We start from the raw sequence: 21,735 nt of genomic DNA, 5'->3' as shown, positions 1-21,735 counted from the left end.
AAAAAAAAATAGATAGCAGTAGGGGAAGAATGAAGGGGGGAATCAGAGGGGGAGACGAACCATAAGAGACTATGGACTCTGAAAAACAAACTGAGAGTTCTAGAGGGGAGGGGGGTGGGAGGATGGGTTAGCCTGGTGATGGGTATTGAGGAGGGCACGTTCTGCATGGAGCACTGGGTGTTATGCACAAACAATGAATCCTGGAACACTACATCAAAAACTAATGATGCATGATGATTAACATAACATAATAAAAAAAAAAAGAAAGAAGGAAAGAAGAAAGGAAGGAAGGAAGGGAGGGAGAGAGGAAGATCAGCATGCAGGCACTGCTGGGGGAGGGGAATCAAAGAAAACAAAATAGAATTTAAAGTCCTAGAAAAATAATGAGATGGGGTGAAAATTAATCTAAAGCCAGGTCTTGCTAAGGAGCTTGGAGAAACATTTACAGAAATGATATTCAGTGATTACAATTTAAGATGGATTAACCATCTTAGCAAATTACTTATTTAGAAATGTTTTGTTGGTTTTGAAGACAAAGTAGTGGCAATATGTCAGTTCTTTGTATTAGAGATCTAGTAATAGAGCTTTCCTCAGAAGAAGCAGAGGATTGAAGCCAGAGTGGGAGTTAGGATAGATCAAATATAACCTTTTATTTTCCTTTAGGAATTTGGAAAAATAAAGAATAACTGGGGTAGATATAACCAACGTTCACTCTCATCCAGTTCTTCCTTACTTCTGGGTGCGTGACCCTGTGCCTAGTTTTGGATAAAGAAATATGAGGGAAAATAATACAAGTCACTTCCAGGCTAAAGCATTTAATACTCTGTGCTTAATTCTCCAACCCTCTTTGTGAATGCTATAGTGAATCCTGATCTTTGCGTTGAAAAAAATGACATGATAAGATGCTGGTGCCTTTGTCCACTCGTATCCCTGAGGAATTTTGGCAAGCAGAGCACACCTTACCCACCTTATTTGGACACCTGGCACGAATCGGAATAATCCTTTGATTTTGTTAAACTTCTAAAATCTGGAGGTTTTATTTTACTGCAGCATAACTTAGGCTAACCTGAATAATACATTATCCACCATCACCTTTTCACCATCAAAGGAGAAAATCACAGCAGTGCCCAATCTCAGGTGAAGATTCTTTTCAGACAGATAATTCGTACTGTGAAATAAATTTTCTTTTCAAGTTTAGAGAAAGAGATGAAGGAGAGAGACTACCAGTGGCTCCATTGGACATATAACTAATGACCCCTGTGGAGCTCTTGAGTTTGTAAAATGCCTCTTATGAAATGTTCAGAGACTTTTAACCCTTTACATTCACAGAGAAAAATTGATTTGCTGGTTTGGTTTTTTATGTAACACTTTTGGATTTCTACCAGAGACATGCAGTTCCTCTTATTTTAAGTAGAAGTAAAGGAAGAAAAGTCGAAATGTCTTGGCAAAAGAAAAATGTTTGTTCTATTTGTAATCTTTTTTTTTTTTTTAAGATTTTATTCACTTACTTGACAGAGAGAGCACAAGCAAGGGGGGTGGCAAGCAGACGGAGAGGGAGAAACAAACTCCCTGCTGCACAGGGAGCCCAATGCAGGCCTGTATCCCAAGACTCCGGGATCATGACCTGAGCTGAAGACAGCCACTTAACTGACTGAGCCACTCAGGTGCCCTATTTGTAATCTTTTGTAAAGCAAGAAATGTGGAAGATCACAGGAATGTGATTATCCTGGAGAATAACAGTCCCCATGCATTAAGAATATTTTTTTTCCCTGAAGTTTTGTTAGTTTGCCAAAGTTTTCTAGTGAGAAGACTCCATCATTAAGATTTACCTCGATGTTGACAGTTCAAATGATGACAAAAGGTAATATCCTTAATAAATAAAGAGCATCTACCAGTCCACAAGAAAGCCATTAAGACTTCAGTATATATACATTGGAAAGCTAACAAACTTGCTTGACTAGATTCCTATGTAGCTAATGAGAAGTAAGCCGAAGACACTGGTTGACACATGAAGAAAGTTTTTGTAAGGGGGCATACTAAGTAATACGCATAAAGACACTTTGCCCTTCAAATCTTACCCTTCCCTCTTCCTCCTTCCTGAAATCTGGATGTGATGTTTAGACAATGAGGCACAGTGTTGTGACTAGTGGAGAGAATAGTGTATAGCAAGCTTGGAAGATCAGGAAAACAGCAGTAACCTGAGTCCTTGATGACAATACTGTAATGTCCATTTCAGCCCTGATTTGCCTATACCCCGACTTTTAATTTATGATAACAAATCAACCCCATACTTGTTTGAGACACTTTTGGTCATATATTTTGTTACCTGCAGAAGTATACTATCCTATGTAACAGACACTGTTCTAAAGTCTTTAACCTATTTTTCACTTGTAACTTTTAGAGTGATCTAAGAGGTGGGGCTGTTATCCCCTACTATGCAGTTGAGGAAACTGAGGCCTGGGGTGAAGCCATTCCTCCACCAGATCTATCAGGTCAGTTGTGTGGCTCATTCTTTCCTCTCTACTGTTCCCCAGAGAATCTGGCTCACAGGTTTCCAATCTTCTCTTTCAACGATGGGCATCATGCCCTTTAAACCAGAAATATACGTCCACATAGTAGATCACTTTTGGCTAATTACAACATGTGTAATTTTGGGCAAGTGAGTGCATCTCCCGCCTTTGTTTCCTGACAGAGTTGTTCAAGGATTCAACCATTAATGCACTGGTACATCGTGGCCCTTCGTAACAGCTAACGCTTATGTAGAGCACCTACATATATGCCAGGCCCTGCTTTAAACACTCCAGAGGCTGACGGAAGCCTTACAACAACCCAAGGGCTAAGTGGTATTGTTAGCCTACGTGTAGAGCTGAGGAGACAGGGAGAGTGCAAGTGATTTGCCTGAGGCTGTTCTGATAGTAATAAAACAGGGACTCTTGCTCCAGTACCAGAGTCTGTGTTCCACTGTCTATTCACAAGTGTAAGTCTGTTCCCATAGCCTCATCCTGCATTCTGTTCTTTGTAATCAACACACTACTAAGCAGCCACAGCACCCTGCTGTCCCAGTGGAAGGTCCCCGTGCGACTCACTCACCTCCCAGTGTGTACACCAGCACAATCAGCACGCGTACTCGCAGGCTTGCCAGGGCCTCTCTCTGCAGCCCAGACGTACATGGCATCACTCTCTCCCAAAACCAGACTAATTATGTTCCCAGTCACAACCCTCATTGCCTACAACAAGTCAAACGTCTAATTATACACTCCTAGCAAGGCATCTTATTAGAGCTCCGGCCAAGCATCTCATTCTGGCTTACCAGCGAAACATCTCATTACAAGGCCTGAACACATCTCATTTCCCACAGAGCCACCGTCTCATTACACAGTTTTGAGAAACACATATATGAACCTAGGATTTTGGACACTTACATAATTAAACCTGTTCTGTCATATCCCATTTCACACCAATTCTCGACAACCCATTTGTTTAAGTTTCAGAAGGACAGGCCTTGTCCAGTACAAGGTTTCTGCAGGATCAAAATTAGAAGAGTCCTCAGAAATCATGTGTTTATATCCAAACTGCAAAGTCATTAGTGTTGTGTCCATGGACTGTTGTCAAGGTTGAAGAATCTTCAGCTGTTAAACACAGATCGCCTGTACATTTTTTTCTTAATTTTTTTCGGAAAACACACACACACACACACACACACTGAATTCACTTCACTGAAAAACAAAATTAGTAAATACAGAAAAAATTCACCAATAATACTACCAGTATAGTATAATCAGAAACTTCAGATTGTTTGTTGCTTTAGCTATATATAATGTGTATGTATGTAGTAGGCAGAATCATGGCTCTGAGAAGATTCTACACCCTAATCCCTGTGACAGAATATGTTACCCTCTGGCAGAAGGAACTCTGCAAATGTAATTAAGGATGCTAATCAATTAACTTTAAGATAGGAAAGTTATCCTGAATTATCTCAGTGAGCTTAATGTAATTCACATACACCTGTAAAGGCAGCAAAAGAAGGCAGGGTGGGGAATGGAATTCAGAAGGGTGAGAATCACGAAAGGATTGCACTGGCTTTTGCTGGCTTGAGGATGGAGGGGGAGCCATGTCTCAAGAACATGGAAACCTCTGTCTCACAACCACAAACAGCTGAATTCTGCCCATAACATAAATGAGATCAGAAGTGAATTCTTCAGAACCTTCAGAAAGGAATGCACGTTGGCTAAACCTTGACTTCAGCCTGGAAAGACCATGAGCAGAGAATTTAGACTTCTGACCACATAACTATGCTGTAGTTAAGTAGGTATTATTTTAACCTGATAACATGGTGGTAATATGTTAAGTGTCTATAGAAAACTGATACAATGTACATATTTTTTATAAAATGAAATTATACTACGAGTCATATTTTTTTTTAAGATTTGTTTATTTATTTATTTATTTGAGAGAGAGAGAATGAGAGACAGAGAGCATGAGAGGGAGGAGGGTCAGAGGGAGAAGCAGACTCCCTGCCGAGCAGGGAGCCCGATGCGGGACTCGATCCTGGGACTCCAGGATCATGACCTGAGCCGAAGGCAGTCGCTTAACCAACTGAGCCACCCAGGCACCCCTACGAGTCATATTTGGAAGTCCATTCATGAAGGAATGTACTGAAGATACTTTGTATATTGAAAAGGCATAATCAAAAAATATTGAATATCTCCATATTTTCTTTATTATCTGAACTGTAATTTATATAAACTACCATCTATTTGTGGACATATAGATGGTTGTTATTTTTGCTATTAAGAATCAATGCTATGATGAAAATATCTTTGTGTGTCTGTCTTTGTAAAACAAATCGAAGAATATATGTGAAATCACTCTTTAAATTTTACATAAATAAATAAATGCAATAAGTAACTGACACAAGTGACCAAATATTATGTAGTCCATACTTTGTACATATGGTAAAATTATAAATCCTTGTACCTTCTTATACACTTATGTGCATTTTTGCAGATAAGTGAATTTGAATCCATTTCTTTCTCCTACTCTGATCCCCAAGAGCTTTGCATTTTGTAATAGATGCTTTCATGGGTTACACACTCTAAATAATTCACATAATGACTTAAATGAACACCAACACAAGTCAAGTAATGAGTTAAAAGAACAGAACACTAACACAATTTTTGAACACTACCACAATGGCATTAGGTTGATAGAACCATCATAAATGTTTACAGTGACAGAGATGGCTATCTGACCACCAAATATCCTTGCTCCTTTTCTGTTGCATAAAATAGTTTCTGGTAAATGGCTGCTCAGCCATGAACTTCATTTTCCAGACAACTATGCAGGTGATGGGTGAGCAAAGATGATGAGGGCCACTTTTAGGCTAGTGTATGTTGGTTCCACGCTTCCTTTCTACATCTGCTCAGGCTTTGCTGGGAATCTGGCAGAGAACTTCAAAGCATGAAAGAATTGCATGGTTGAAAGATACACAAAGCTTAGTCTGTGAATCAGACTGCTCGGAGGTGAGTCACAGTATGTTTGAAACATTTATGTGAATGAGTAATATATTTCAATTGTGTTATTTTGGATTTTATAGAATACAAGAGATAGCACTACCTTAGCTAATACATTTTCACTCTTTAATGAGTGTAAGATATAATTGTGAATGCAAAATTAACAAACAAGAAGTAATTATGGATCAACTACCTGCTAAATAGGGGTGAGTGGGGCTGACCATGCTTATATTCACAGAAAAATGAGAAGATGATCAGAGGGTTATCATTTGGCAGGGTTGCAGAGGGTTATCATTTGGCAGGGTTGCACAAGTACTTTAACCATCCATTCTATAAGTATTTCCAGAGACGCTCTTTTGTCCTAGGCCTTATTCTATGCTCTAGGAATATGGAGATGAAAAGACAATTTGAGTGCTATATAGCCCTAGACTGATTGGGGAAGACAGACAAAAATCAAACACTAACAATTGAAGAAGTTAACTCCTATGATTTTGAAAGAAGACTTTCTTAGTTTACTAGTTTAATTTTTTTTCTCAGAAGGATACATTTGGTTCAAGATTCAAAATCAAAATGGAATTTAAATACAGACAATCCTGGCAGGGAAGTCCAAATTGAACAGTTAAAAAAAAAAAAAATCATAAACAAAGCCTGGGAATTGGGAATAAGTATTTTCTTATTGGAGGAATCTGGCTCATTCCAGGGGGTAGGTGGTTATTCAGGAGAAATGGTATTAAAAGTACAATATACTTGTATTATTTCTAGTTGGAAAAAAATTTGATAACAAAGAAGTTAACATTTCCCAGTCCAAAACCAGCATTTCACCCAATGGAAAAACAAAGATGATTTTTGTTAGAAACTACATAAGAAAGGTCATAGCCTCCAATAATGTGTAATATTTTATTGGAAATATTTTCTATTAAAATTACTAGAAAAATGCAATTACATGAGTTGCAAACAAAAGAAAACATAAGACTGAATATGTATATGTTATGATTATGATTATATATCTTGAAAACTGCTCCTTGAGCAGGAAAACGTACAAGATGCATACATGGAACATCCCATTAAATGAGAACATAAGGAAGCAATCAAAGACTACCAGGACCATAGCAAAAGGATGCACAACCCAACCTGAATGAACTCTAACTGCCAATGACAGGATGATTTGAGCCTCTATTAGTATCACAATAGCATTGGATTAAAACTCATCAAGTTATGTTTGAATCTATAAGCGCCTGATGACACTTTGAAGGCAACGTTGATTGGGCATCTTTTGAGAGTACTAAAGAAGCCACTTGTTATTTTAAAAATTAGAAAATAAGAGAGAAGAATCAAGCATTTATCTTTTCCTATTTGAGCACTACCTTAGAGTAACTGAATAGTTGATAAGAAATTTCTCTTAAGAAAGTTTTCTAGCTAATAAATGAAGAAGGAATATTAAAATTAGAATATTACAACCTGCAACCCTTTATCAGTCAATGATTTCATAATTATCAATGGCTGCTAATATAAAAAGATAAACATAAATGTATGTGTTTTCTGAAGGAATTATCAACAGCACCTGTGAAGTAGGCTTACCAATGAGTGCATAATGAATAATTTAATTAATTGATTATTCTAGCTACCAATGTACAGGAAATAAAAGAGATAGAGGAATAAATCAAATGACACCATGAATATGCACCCTTCAATATCCTGACTTTTAGAAATTCTATAGAACAAATAACCTGGTTTCTTCAAAGATTACTTTAAAAAAAAAAAAAACATAAATGAGGGGGATAGTGCTAAATATTTAATGATACTAAGAAATAATTGTTAATTTTGCTTTGGTGTGATAATACTACTGTGTTTTGTTTACAAAAAGAACCCCTATCTATTAGAAACATGTAGTTAAATATTTATAGGTGAAATGATAGAACATTTGGAATTTTCCTCACTGTAATCCCGGGGGCAGGATAAATGAGTGGAGATATAGATAAAATAAGATTGTCCATGAGTCAGTTGGTCCCCATTGGAGTTGGCTATATGGAAATTCATTGTACCATTTTCTCTTCCTTTGTACATGTTTGAAAATTTCTAACCTAATTTTTAAAGATTATTTATTTGAGAGAGAGAGAGTGCAAGTGAGCGGTGGGGAGGGGCAGAAGGAGGGGGAGTGCAAACTCCTCCCTGAGCCAGGAGCCCAAGTAGGGTTTAATCTCACCACCCTAAGATCATGACCTGAGCCAAAACCAAGAGTTGGACAATTAGCTGACTGAGCCACCCAAGCACCCTAAACTATTTTTTTCAACCATAAATTTTTTAATAAGTAAAATTAGTCAAAATTACAAAGGATATCTTAAAACATAAATGTATGCACTGTTTGCTAAGGTATAAACTATTCTACAATTCTGTTGGAAAAGAATCTTATTATTATAATTAAAAAGCAAAATATGTATGCCATTGACCTAATAATTTCTAAGGCAGAAATCTAATCTAAGGACATAATCAGAAATACAAATAAGGATGTATGTCCCACATTATTCATTAAAGTAAAATATGGAAGCAAGTGAAACATCCAATAATATAACAAATAAGGAAGTTATATCTATACAATTGAATATCCCATACATATTTGTGATATTCCTCAAGAGTTTTAATGGCAAGGAAGCTCAACTCATGATGTAATACAAATTGACATAAGCTGTGTGATTGCACCCATGTAGGAAATATATGTATATTCAATCATCCAGTCATGATTATTTCAACTCACATTTATTAAGTGACTTTTATGAGCTGACCACTATAAAAGCTGCTGGGAATATGGTGGTAAAAAAAAAAAAAAAAAAGATATGGTCTCTACTCTCAAAGAGTTTACAGTCTTCATTTGAGTTGTTGGCTTTTTCAGTGGCAAAAGATTGGGGGCAATAACAAACAAAACTTAGGTTTTTCTGTTGAGGTATTCACAAATATTCCCAAGAAATGGATAGGGAAATTACAAATAGTATTATGGAATTGTTACCTTAAAACAACCTGGAAGTACTCATGAGAAATATGTTTATAATTTCTCTAGAATAGCAGTGGTGAGGTTTAATTCTGGGACTTAAATGAATAAGATTTAATGAGCTAGGAAGAGTATGGAGACAGAATAAAAACAAAACATCTAGGGAAAAAATCAGAATAATCAGGAGGAAGAAGGTCATCATAAGATATTAAGTGAAAGCAGTTCAGTGCAGTAGGAATATCGCAACTTGCAACCTAATACTGGCAAGGAAGTCAGGTCCCAGAGGAGCTATAGCATGGAAACCCATGGTAGCAGCGGTGTTTGGGGATTTAGAGGGATTTAATATTTTCTTCTCAGACTTTCCTGTAGCTGACAAACTCAAACAAGAAATAAAGATGAAGAAATTTAGGTCTGAGGCTATAGACTAGAGACATGTAGGCTTTTTGGTAGAGGTAGCAAATGAGAAAAAAAAATGGCACTTAAGAAAGGTGATGGGTGTTAAGGAGGGCACATTCTCATGGAGCACTGGGTGTTATATGCAAACAATGAATCATGGAACGCTACATCAAAAACTAATGATGTAATGAATGGTGATTAACATAAGATAATAAAAAAAGACTATGAAAATGAAAAAAAGAGAAAGATTAAACAAGCTCAGTGAATGGGTCAATGACAGAAAAGAAAATAAAGTCAAGAAGGAAATCTCATAGTCAACAATTACAGCCAACTAGGCAAGAGGTGTACGGAATTGGAATAAAGGAGCTTACAAGGGGATAAACGAATTGTGAACGTGAGACTATTTAAAGGAAGAAGTGATAAGACTAATAAGCTGAAAGTGATGAAGAAGGATGATTCCATATATGCAGGCTAAGACAAGGAGAGAATTATGCTATTACTTGTTAGCAGTAGAGAAGTATTTTGACAATTAGCCATGTGGAAATCACAGGCTCTCCAGCTTATTTTTCAAGGGTGTCAATGTGGCTTTTGGCTCAACACACCCACAGTGCAATATTTGTGATACACTTGTTCATTCATTTGTTGTATAAACATCAGCCTCTAGGAGCCAAATGCTATGCTAATAAAGGTTTTTAAGGAGATAAAGAACTAGTAAAGTATATTATTTTGAGCATCAAATTGGCCATTTTTAAGATGATGTGGCAAATAAGTCAGAAGTGGTAAGTATTCTCAAAAATTTTCATGCCAGAGCAATACACACAGATAAAAAATGCAACACAAAGGAAAAAAAATGCTATTTCTGTACTATTCCTATGTATTTTATCTATGGAGCAGCACCATTTAATAGAGGAAGTGGAGCCCTTTATCCTGGGTAGAATTTCTAGGGTATTGAATAAAAATCATTCTTGCTGTAAGAAATTACATTATTTTAGAACAAAAATAGGTAGGTCCTGACAAAAACAGGTAGGTCCTGATGCACCTGACTTGTGTTCTCCTGTTTTTTCATACATTTTAAATGGATAGGTGTCAAATACCTTGAATATGCTGAATTCAAATTTTGTTACGTTAGTTAATAAATCAATATTTCAGGCCATTCCAGATTGGCATTCTGATGTCCATCCGTTGATTTGATGGTTATTTTCATATCTGTTAGGACAATACTGTTTTGTGAATATTACTGCATCCCACCTCATGACTTCATACCAAAGGGAAGAAAATGGAAAAACAAAAATGCTAATATAAGTGATAAGAACTCTGTGTTTCTTCAACTAATGCAACTGAGACAAAAATCATCTTTTATGCTAATAAGAACAACCCCTAAGCTTCCAACAGATCAACATCTGTAAACATAAGCCGTTGAAGAGAAAAAAAAAGTTGAGGAAAAATGTATTGGTGGAAATAAATATTCAAAATTGATGTGTTATTAAGTGCATTAAACAATTTTAGTTTTCTATAACTGAAAGCCATGGTTACAATGAATGACAATAGCTTGCCTCTCTCCATTTCATACTCTGCACCTTTACAGAAATGTGTTGCCATGTAGTGAAGGACAGCACAGCAGATTTCAAATTTTGGTTCTGAGTGGCACATTGCATTCACTATTGCATTTGACACTCACAACAACCCTGTAAGGGGATTATTATCACCCCTATCTCATTGATGACAAAACTGTAGTTTGTTGAGAGTATTAAATTTACCAGATTAAGTAACTTATGAACAATAGCACTGATGCTTAAATCACATACTGACCATATACCTATATCCATGCATAAATTTACCATATCAAGCTAACAAACTTCCTGAAAACATATTTTTTATAAAACCAGAAAATTCTTTTCCTGGAAAATTGTTGTTATGAAAAGGATTTAGCTAATAAAATCTGCAGTTTTTTTTTCTCTGTTGTGACCAGTAGTAACTGCTTCCACCTACGTTCCCCCAAGAACAGAGGCTGTGATTACATCTTAGGTCTGATTGCTGATGGAGAATGTAATTCTCAGAAGTGACAGATGGGAAGTGTTGAAGAGAGGATCAATATAAGAATGAGTGAAAAGTGTGGCCACCACTGAAGGAGCTCTGATCCTATATGATCTTCAGAGAAAATACATGGGATAAGGTGCATGAGGTGGGTCCCAGCTGAAGACAGGTGGCACATTTACCCACAGGCTCCCATCCCCAACTGGTTGAAGGTTCTCTGTGTAGGGACATGAGACCCCCTCACTTCCACTCCCAGGTTGTGTATGCATGGATACCCAGCAGACTTCCACAGTAGAGTCCCACAGGGACTTATTCTTAGCCCTGAAGCATGACCCTCATCGGTTGATACTGTTTAAAGTTATTCAGAGCCCACACAGAACTGGTCTCTGTTGGAATACCTGGGATAAGGATAGGAGAGACCAAGATGAGATGAACCAGTGGTGCACAAGAGTTGACAGATATATGCAAATAATGGTATGCACACAATACAATATGTCTGGGTGTGTATCATACACATGATTCATCATGATTCATCAATTCATTCAAAAATATTTTTTAAAACCTATAGTACGACAATTTTTTTTAAGATTTTATTTATTTATTTGAGACAGAGAGAATGAGAGACAGAGAGCATGAGAGGAAGGAGGGTCAGAGGGAGAAGCAGACTCCCTGCCGAGCAGGGAGCCCGATGCGGGACTCGATCCCGGGACTCCAGGATCATGACCTGAGCCGAAGGCAGTCGCTCAACCAACTGAGCCACTCAGGCGCCCCTATAGTACGACAAATTTTGTGCTAGAAAATGGGGAAGATATGCACATGCACACACAGACACCCACACATACACACGAATACAGTGTCCCAGACATCAATGACATAAACTGTACAGAGGGAAGGAGATAGACATGCAAACACCAGCACAAACTGTCTTCTGTGCTCACTGAAATTTCACAAGTGGTCCTCAAGGCACATAGGTTGTCAATTCTCCCTGCAGGGAAGTTCAGGAGAAAGGAGCTAGTATTTCCAGACAAAGGAGACTTAAGTTTTTAGTTTTGACATCAAGACAAAGCTCTGTTTGGCAACGTAAGCCACTGGACTGAACCCAAAACCAAGAACTGAAGCTTTTAGGTGGGCAGATGACATAATTCCTATTTCCATTTCTTTCTGTGGTAGAGATTACTCTTACAGTAAGTGAGGTGATAGACTGGAGAAACAATGATAATAGGGAAACCATAAGAAATAATGATCATTTAGGCAAGATATGATAAAGGTCTGCAGTGAGATAGTGACTGAGGTTGGGAGTGAGATTTCAGAGGAAGAAAGAATGTAATAGATATTTCAGTGGAAGAATGAACAGAAGATGGGGACAAATGGGTAATGGGAGAAAGGGAGAGGAAAGAATGAGTGATACTGGCCAGGAGCTTCTCTTAGGAAACTGCATAAATAGTTAGTGACACCATTCACCAAAGGTGCCACCAGGAGAAGCTAGTTTGGAGGTGAGGCATGGGGGAATTAACAACTTTAACATTTTGTGTGTTTGAAGTGCTCTGTGTGTGTCTGTGTGTCTGTGTGTGTGTGGCAGGGGTGGTGTATTGCCCAAGTCTAGGTGGCAGATTAGTAATTGCATAGAGGTCTCCAGATTCCAGGGACAAATCTGGGTTTGTTGGAGCCTGGCACAGGATGAATAAATGAAACAAGGGCACAAAAGGTTGGAAGAAAGGCTGAAAACAGAATGTGGGAAACCAGAATTTAGAGAAAGTGGGAGTGGTGATATCTGCAGAAAATAATCATAGGGGAGTGTATCCCAGTGAAGACACAAAGAAGAGTGGTCACAAAAAACCAAGGAGAATGTTTTAAGATGACCATAATCAGCATTCCCAATAATGCCATGTAGAGATCCAGAAAAGTTTTACAAAGATGTTCTTGGATTTTAACTGTTAAAGATGACCCTGGGGTAACAGTGAAGGGATGTGTCCAGTCAAAACTGGACCCAGCAGATTAGGTGCTGGATGTATGTGGGTCTAGGGATCGGGTGGGAGAAGGTGAGGGCAGAATAGAAGTAGCAAGCATTGGATAAGAAGAAACATCAGTAAAATATTGCTGGTATAGTACAATACATTGTCAAGGCTGATTTTCTTTTAAAAATTGTTGAGATGTTAGTATGCTGAGAAGTTACAGGCAGGGAGGGAAAGACTCAAAATTATGGGAAAGCAGATGATTAGCAAAGCAGGATTCCAAAGTGCATGTGAGGAGGTGCTGCTAGTGTATCTTTTAACAGCTGTTTATTTTTTGTCTTGACTCTGCCATGAATCAGTTGTGTGCACTTCAGCCTGTACACCTAATGTCTGTATGTCTTTAAAGTTTGGATTACGTGTTCTATGAGGTTTATTCTGGATCTGAATAAAGACATTTTACCCTACGCATGCCAAATCATCATACCCTTAGAGAAAACGGTGCAGACTTTTGTTCTAATTGGTATTTATCCCCAGCCAATTTCAGAAATTGCTGGCTGTTTTGATCATAACATGGGCCTTCAGAGTCCACTGGGAACTTCATCAACAGTGTGAATTAGGAAAGGCTGGCACCTCTTGGATACTCATAGTCATCACCCGGTGACCTCCCCTCGCCATTCCCCAGGACACACATCCTGGAACTCTTGTTTCAAAAGACAACCATCTTGTTTAGAAAGGCATTCATATTCTAAAGCAAACATGCATGTCCAGGACATGCTTAGTTTTCTTTTGTATCCTATATGGCACTATGACTACGTTGCAAAAACAAAACAAAAAAACAGGATGATACTCTCTGAAAACTTAACTACAAAACAAAATGGACTGTGGACAACTGCATGTAATTAATGAAGAGGAAGCTAATTAGTACCAGGGGTGATAGTAGCTGATCGTTTCCTTCAACTGGCTTTGGCACCTGCTGGCAATTCTGTAGTAACCCTTTGCTTCTTCATCACCTGAGAATTTGCGGTCTGATTGCCCCATTAAGAAACTGAATGGAGGGCACCTGGGTGGCTCTGTCAGTTAAGCATCTGCCTTTGGCTCAGGTCATGATTCCAGGGTCCTGGGATCCAGACCTGTGTAGCGGGGGACCCTCTGCTCGGTAGAAGAGTCTGTTTCTCCCTCCCCCCTCGTGCTTTCTCTCACTCTCTGTCTCTCTCAAATAAATAAATAAAATCTTTATTTTTTTAATAAATAAAATATTTTTTAAAAAGGGGGAAAAAAAAAAGAAACAGCGAGCAGAGAGGTAACCACCATGTTAGATCGGCTTCAACAACTTTTACCAGAGACAAGAGCCCAAGTCCTGCTGTGGAAACTCTGAAGGCCTCCCCATCACATTACTTAGCAGAGTGGATTCTACAGTAGGCCAGAGAAAGCAATGCTAGGATAAAAGTGTTGACAGTTTTAGTGCCCACATTTATTTTCTTGACCACTCCAGTTTGTTTCTGTGTCAAGGGAGGTCTCCCAGTTCATGAGATTGTGGTGATTTTATCACAGGTGCCCAAGGCTAGCCTTAGAACCCCACTAGTCAACATACCCGCTTTGGCATAACCATCAGGCAAAGATAATGTCCATTTAATTCCTTTTTAATTTCAGAAAGGAGTGCATTTATTTAAACTAAGTGGCTGATTTTAGATTTGAAAATGCTGAGAGCCAGAAGCATAGAAGTAAATATGTTGAATAAAACATTATAACCTATAGAAGTCCGCATAGTGTAGAGTAATACACAGGAGTATCCCGTTGGTTTAAAAAAGATAAAAAAGCTCAAACTAGCTTACATAGGAAACAGAAGGTACTGAGTCAGAAAACAGTAGAAAAAGAGTGAAGACTTTGGAGCCAGGGACAGGCTTTGAATTGTGACTCTCTATCTTCATTTATTTCCTTATGAGGTTTCATTTCTTAATATGCACTTAATCCACAAAGCCAGAATCCCCAGCTCCCAACACACCCACTTCTTCCCAGACTTTCCCACAGCCCATGTTTGAGAACGTATGTAATAACACCAAATTGCAATGGTTCACTGACTCATTCCTTGGACTTTTTCTGGACATCAAGTGAGGCAACAGTGCATGGTCTACAGGGAGGTCCCTAATCCCAGTCTCATTAACACCAACTAGCGTGGAGGAGGTGCCCCTGAAAAGGAGACAGGGTGTAGGGGGAGAGAAGGAAGGAACTATAAATGTTCATTGCACAGGGTTAGGGCAGAAAGGTGGGGGGGGTGACTTTAATTGAGATAGTTGGGACATACATCATAAATCAGATGGTGCTTGTGTTGAGCCTCCAGGACAAGTATGTGAACACAAAGACAGAGCAGGTCTGAGCAAGAGGAAGTCCTCCATGCAGATGAAAGAACATAGGCAGCCTTGCACCTTCATGGGAAATTCACAAGGTTTAATAAGTGTGATGCAGGGCGGTGTAGAGGGGATCATCACCCAGGCTGGAGAAAAAAATCAGAGACCTCCCCTGGGGTCCAACCATGCTTAGGAATTTGGAGTTAACTCCAAGTGCAATGGAAAGAGCTCTAAGGATATTAGCCAGATTTGTCTTTTAAAATTTATACTGCATCAACTTTGCTGAAAATTAAGTGGAGAAGAGGTGGAGAAGGAACAGCAGAGACAGGGAGACAGTGTAGGAGGCATTTAAAATTCAATTTCATCATCAATTAACACTTTTTTAATGAAAAGAGAATGGAACTAATTCAAAACACTTATTCCATTTTTACAGGTTCTTTTGGTTGGACCATTGTGAATCATTCAAAATACTTCAGTAGTTTTAAATGGTTTAGATTTTTTCCTGTCCTAATCTTTTTTTTTCTTATTAGGTGGTTGAATGATCATGGCCTTCTTAGTGCCTTAAAAATTAAAATGAGATCAAGCATTGTAGAGTTAAGAATATGGGGCATCCCACTCTGCAATGAGCATCTCGTGTAAGCTGTGTGTGATTATAGCCTCAGTTAATACTACACATGAGCGTGTAAGAATGCTGGTGTCTTTCCTTCTACCATCTCTGTCCCACAAGGCATAAGATAGCATAGTAAGAGGGGAAAAAAAGGGACAGAGGGAAAAAAGAAATAAAATCATTAGGCATTATATATTTATAATTCAGACTACAAATATTTATTCTGCTCTTTAGAGGGCAAACGGATGGTAGGCTTGGTTTTATATTTACAAAACTGGGTCATATAACATTTAGCTGGTTGGATTTATGTTCTCTTTATAACTAATAATTTACGTATATTTGCCATCAGGTCTTCAATTAATACCATAGTCAGCACAGTCACAACAGCTGTTTTTTTTAATACTTAAAATTTCTACAATGTATGCTATTTCTGATATCACAATGGTATGATAATTCATGATATGTTCTAAGGGTACCAGCCAAAGAGTCAAAATAAACCTGTCTTTTCTCAGTTCTTCCCATATTTTGCTAGGTGATTTTTTAGTAATGACACCACTTGTATCATTTTCAATCTACATAGGAAGCACCTGGCATAGATTAATCTGTTAGGGCAGAATTCTCAAATCTGTACCATCAAGTTTTTTGAGAACATTTAATATTTCTGGAGACTAAAAACACATGCTGGCCTTTGCCAGACAAAGAAAAATAAAGCACCTTCCCAAACACTCATTTTGTTTAAAAACAGCCTCATTCCAGATAGGGGCATGGATGGGGTTATTTTTAAGTAGGTCAGCGTGTATGTTTTTCCTTCCAAACCACCAGCTATTACTATGTTTTGATGCTTGGCTTTTCTTGTTTCTAAGTCATGGCTCTATTTCCAGTGTTTCTTGAAGAACAACCTCCTAAAATGATACTATCTACAATTTCATTTCCACATCACTCAAACTCGATGGATGGCTTGGTAAAAACATTCCATGTGTCACAGCCTATCCTTCAGGAACAAAAGTAAGTTTTTGGATTGGGAGAGGGCATCTGATTCTTGACCAGTATTCTCCTCTGATATGGGCCAGCTTCCATCAAAATGTCAGGGAAAGTCATTATCATTTTAAAAGAAAAATAAAATAAAATTAAATTAAATTAAAAAGCTCAACATGCTTAAGCCAAACATATTGTGGAATAGGGAAGTAAATAAACATTCTGTCCCTTCTTACATCCTTCTCAGGTAAAAATCTCCTACTTTCTCCCCATCTGTGGAATCATGTTTATTTACATGTTTTAGTTATTAATTGAAAATGATTCCCACTTTGCCCCACTGCAGAGATTTCCTCTTCAAATCTCAAATTTAACCTCCATCTACCATACAGTTCCCCTAGAGACATCATTCTGAGATTCAAAATGGTAGGATCCAATATCACTTATAAGTAAAGAAATGCAAATTAAAATATAATAAGTTCTGTTTTATACCTTTCGATTAACCTTGGCATGTTTATTAGTCCAGACAATTTATTAATCTCAGCAAATGTTTACTTTGTGGATGTAACTGTAGAAAACTAGACACCCCGAGGCACTGTTGTTGTAAGCAAAACTTATGACAATGTCTTTGGAAGACTTGACAGTACACATCAAAATTAAAAATAAACATATTTTGACCCAGTAAAATTCTACATTTGACAATGTATTCTTTGGACAAATATATATATTTATAGTCATAAGTATATACATATGCACTTATATACTTATATATTACACATTCACATTTATATATAAGACAAGTATATATTTGTTTATAAATATACAGGTACATATATGTATACAGGTGTGTATGTGTGTGTATATCAATGTACACACAGGTACAAGAGGTGTAGGTATAAGAACGATTTAAATGATCATCAGTGGGTGGTTGAGAAAACATACTGAGATGCATTATTCAGAAGAAATGCTGAGCAACTCTTTTTAAAAACAAGGTAGATTTATATGTGCTAATTAAAAAAAACACCTCTAGGATAAAACCCAGATGCAAAATAGAACATATTTATTGCACCCTCTTGTTGGGATGCATTGATAAACCTGGAGACACATTTAAATATTTCTAATGCTTTACTTGCTTTAACTGTCTCTGAAAGAATAAAATAAGGTGACAACAAGGGTTGACCCTGAGGAGTGGAACTCTGAGCCTGGACAGATGGACAGGAATCTGTGTTCTCACTGCCTGTACTTTTGCTCAGTTAGGGTTCTTGCCACATGAAAATATTACTTTAGTCCCATAAAGAGTCAGTGCTCCTTAAAATAAAAACAAAATGAAAATCAAAATGGATCATGTCTCTTCCTTGATTACAGTGCCATTTAGTAATTTTTGTAATCTCAAAGTAGACTAGTTTACAGTAATTCCCAGGACCTGCCAGTCATTTTCTCCTCCCTTTGCCTGAAATGCTCTTCATTCACTCTCCTTAGAGCTAATTCCCTCTGTTACTGGCCAGACCACTTTGAGCTCAGCCCCTGGCTGCTGCACTGGCTGGTGTGTGAGGGGTTCTACCTGAAGGAACGCTGTGTATACTGGTAAGAGCGGCTGCTCTATGGGGTGTGTCGGGTTTTGCCCCCTTCCAGAGCTGGACCACTAACCTACGGGCACTTTCCCCTTCTGTTGTCTCTGCCAGTGTCTGACCCATACCTTCTGGAGTCACAGACACATCTAACTCCAATAGTAGCCCTACTTGGGACATGCCCAGAACTTTAAACTGCTTCACTAGTACTTTTGCCTTCTGAAAGACAGTTTGTGTTACAGGATTTTGTGTCCTCATAGTGCCTGTGGTTTTTGCTTAACGCCGCTTCGGAGAATGAAGAGGTAGACCAGAGGAAGGATGGTGGGCAGCAAAACAAAGTTTACTGAACAAGACTATAAAGCTCCTGGAGAGGGAGGGGGACCCGAGTGGGTTGCCCCTGGAGTTTCGAAGTGTAGCGGGTTTTATGAGCTCTTTTGAGGAACTTTCCTTTTTTTTTTTTTTTTTTTTTAATTAGAGAGAGAGAGAGCACAAGACGGGGGAGGGTCAGAGGGAGAAGCATACTCCCTGCTGAGCAGGGAGCCTTATGCAAGACTGGTTCCTGGGACTCCAGGATCATGACGTGAGCTGAAGGCAGTTGCTTAACCAATTGAGCCACCAAGGTGCCCTGACTTTTGCGGAATTTTCTTAAGCTATCAGGGTGTGCTAAGTTGTGCCAACCAGGGCTTTGGTCACATATCTACCTATTAGGTTAATGTCCATGTACTGACAGTCTTTCTTTTTTTTTTTCCCTCACATCTGGGGGCTTAGGTCTTTTTTTTTTTTTTTAAAGATTTTATTTATTTATTTGACAGAGAGAGACACAGCGAGAGAGGGAACACAAGCAGGGGGATTGGGGGAGGGAGAAGCAGGCTTCCCGCTGAGCAGGGAGCCTGATGTGGGGCTCGATCCCAGGACCCTGGAATCATGACCTGAGCCGCAGACGCTTAATGATTGAGCCACCCAGGCGCCCTGGGGGCTTAGGTCTTAACTGCCCCTTGCCTGTGATATTAACAAGTGCTTTTGTGGTTGTCTTATTTTAGGATGTTTTGCTGAAGTCATTTCTGCAAAGGCTACAAAGCAGAATGTCAGTGAGGTCCTGTCTAAGCTGAAAAACAGGATCTCCATGTTATTTTATGTCCTGACTCCGTATTTCCTTAATGGGGACTCTTGCCCTAATTACCTAACTGTCCAAATAACTCCTAACATTTGTTGCTCTGATCTCCAGGCCTGCATGTGCTCTTTCCTTACCAGGCAATGAAAGGGACAGAGGAACTGTGCCAGATAGGGAATAAAAGTCTTCCAAAACCCCAAAATCCTTACAAAGGCTTACATCTTATTAATCACAGCCTTGGGGGAGCATTTGAAGGCTCATTATTGTTCCTCACACACGAAGGCAAATTGATCTCGGTTATCAGAAACCTGTACTTGTCAAAGTCTTTTCCATGAATCTTCTTGAAGTTGAAGCACTTTTGCGAGATCTTTTTATGCCAAAGCATAAAGAGTAAAACAGTAACTGTCTCCAAATGACAAAAGACTGAAAAATAACCATGATTAAAGATTTAATGAGAGTCTGTTACAATGCAATCGACAAGGGGATTTGGTTATTTCTGTAACATACATTTCAAAATTATGACTGATAACATTATGCCAGAGCACATCAGAGTTTTAGGAATTTCATACAAATATACCCTAAAAAAAGTTTAGCATCACTTCTAATTGACAATGCTCCCCATTAAATGTAACATATATAAAAAGGTACACAGCTGTAAAACAAACAAACAAGCAAACAAACAAAAAACTTAGCTCTTTTAATCAAGGAGACTCCATTTTCTTAAGTAGTCAAATACCTGACAAAGACAAAACACAGAATTTTTGTTTCCTAGGTAGATTACATTAAAGGCAAAGAAAAACCTTTGTTGGGGCACCTGGGTGGCTCAGTTGTTAAGCGTCTGCCTTTGGCTCAGGTCCTGGTCCCGGGGTCCTGGGATCGAATCCCACATCGGGCTCCCTGCTCCGCGGGAGGCCTGCTTCTCCCTCTACCACTCCCCCCCCCCTTGTGTTCCTGCTCTCACTATGTCTCTCTCTGTCCAAGAAATAAATAAAATCTTAAAAAAAAAAAAAAAAAGAAAAACTTTGTTTACAATTTCTTATTAAGAACAGGTCGATAATCTAAGAAAGCTTTGTCCTTTCAACAGAGACAAAACCAAATTCTAATTTTGCACCAGTGTACTTTGGACATTAAAACTCTCCTTTGTTTTTCCTTTTAATTTACATAAACCCATTGCAATCCTAGCTTGACTACACATAAAATTCCTTTCTCAGTATCCCTTTTCTGGGGACACCTGACGGGCACAGTCGGTTGACTCTTGGTTTTGGCTTAGATCGTGAAACCGAGCTCAGGGTTGTGAAACTGAGTCTTGTGCCAGGCTCAGCACTCAGTGGAGTCCTCAGCACAGAGCCTGCTTCAGACTCTCTCTCCCTCTGCACCCACCCCCCCAAATAAATAAATTAATTAAATATGTATAAATCCCTCTTCCACAAACCTGCAACTTTTTATATCCATTCAGCTTTTATTTCAAAACTCCAGTCTGAATCAGGTCCCTATCCGTGTGGCTAAAGCTGCTCACTGATCTGGGATCTTACGGAGGCTCTGCACTGAATTTGGGGCAAGGGAATTGGTGCAGCAGTCTGTATTTTAAAAAGTCTCTCCCCCTCCCCCTTTTTTCCCTTAGTCTCTGTGGGCAATGTTTTATCTCCTGGGTGTTTACATTTCAAAGGCATGATAAGATTTACAACTTCAAGGGACAGAGAAAGAAAGTAAAGTTTTCTCCTGGGAGTTTTTTTGGGGGGCATTTGCTATTCAAAATGTTCTTTTGTATGAGGGGTTAGAAAGGCATAAGGCATTTTGTCTGTTTCCTCATCAGTTATCACATTCACTTCATTTTTGTCACTTTCCCAGAGATTCCATCTCCTAACTTTCTGCCCAGGCTTTGTCACAAGTGCCTGGATCTTAATCCGCTGTGGTGTGTGCCCTCAGTTTTGCAGAGCAGTGAGCTAAGGCCTCCAACTTATTACCCTGACCTCCCAGCTTGTCTGCCAGCCCCAAAGCTAGCACGGTAGTGGACACTGGCACATCCTTCTCTAACCTCAACTCTTCTTGGAACTTTGCAACTTGAACTTCAGCCTCTAGTTGGGCATCGGTGGCCAGCCCAACTGTCCACAGCAAAGGGAGGCCACTGTGCAGCCCTGTGCTTCCCTTCTCTGCTGCAATGCCCTCTGCAGAGTTCCCCAAACAAGCCCCTTAAAGCAGCTGTCGTTGGGGGATTGTCTCTGTACTAACCCCACAGCTCATAATCATCTGACAT

This window comes from Neomonachus schauinslandi, chromosome 3, assembly GCF_002201575.2.
Source record: "Neomonachus schauinslandi chromosome 3, ASM220157v2, whole genome shotgun sequence".
NCBI classification, from domain to species: domain Eukaryota; kingdom Metazoa; phylum Chordata; class Mammalia; order Carnivora; family Phocidae; genus Neomonachus; species Neomonachus schauinslandi.
This window is presented reverse-complemented; position numbering follows the sequence as displayed.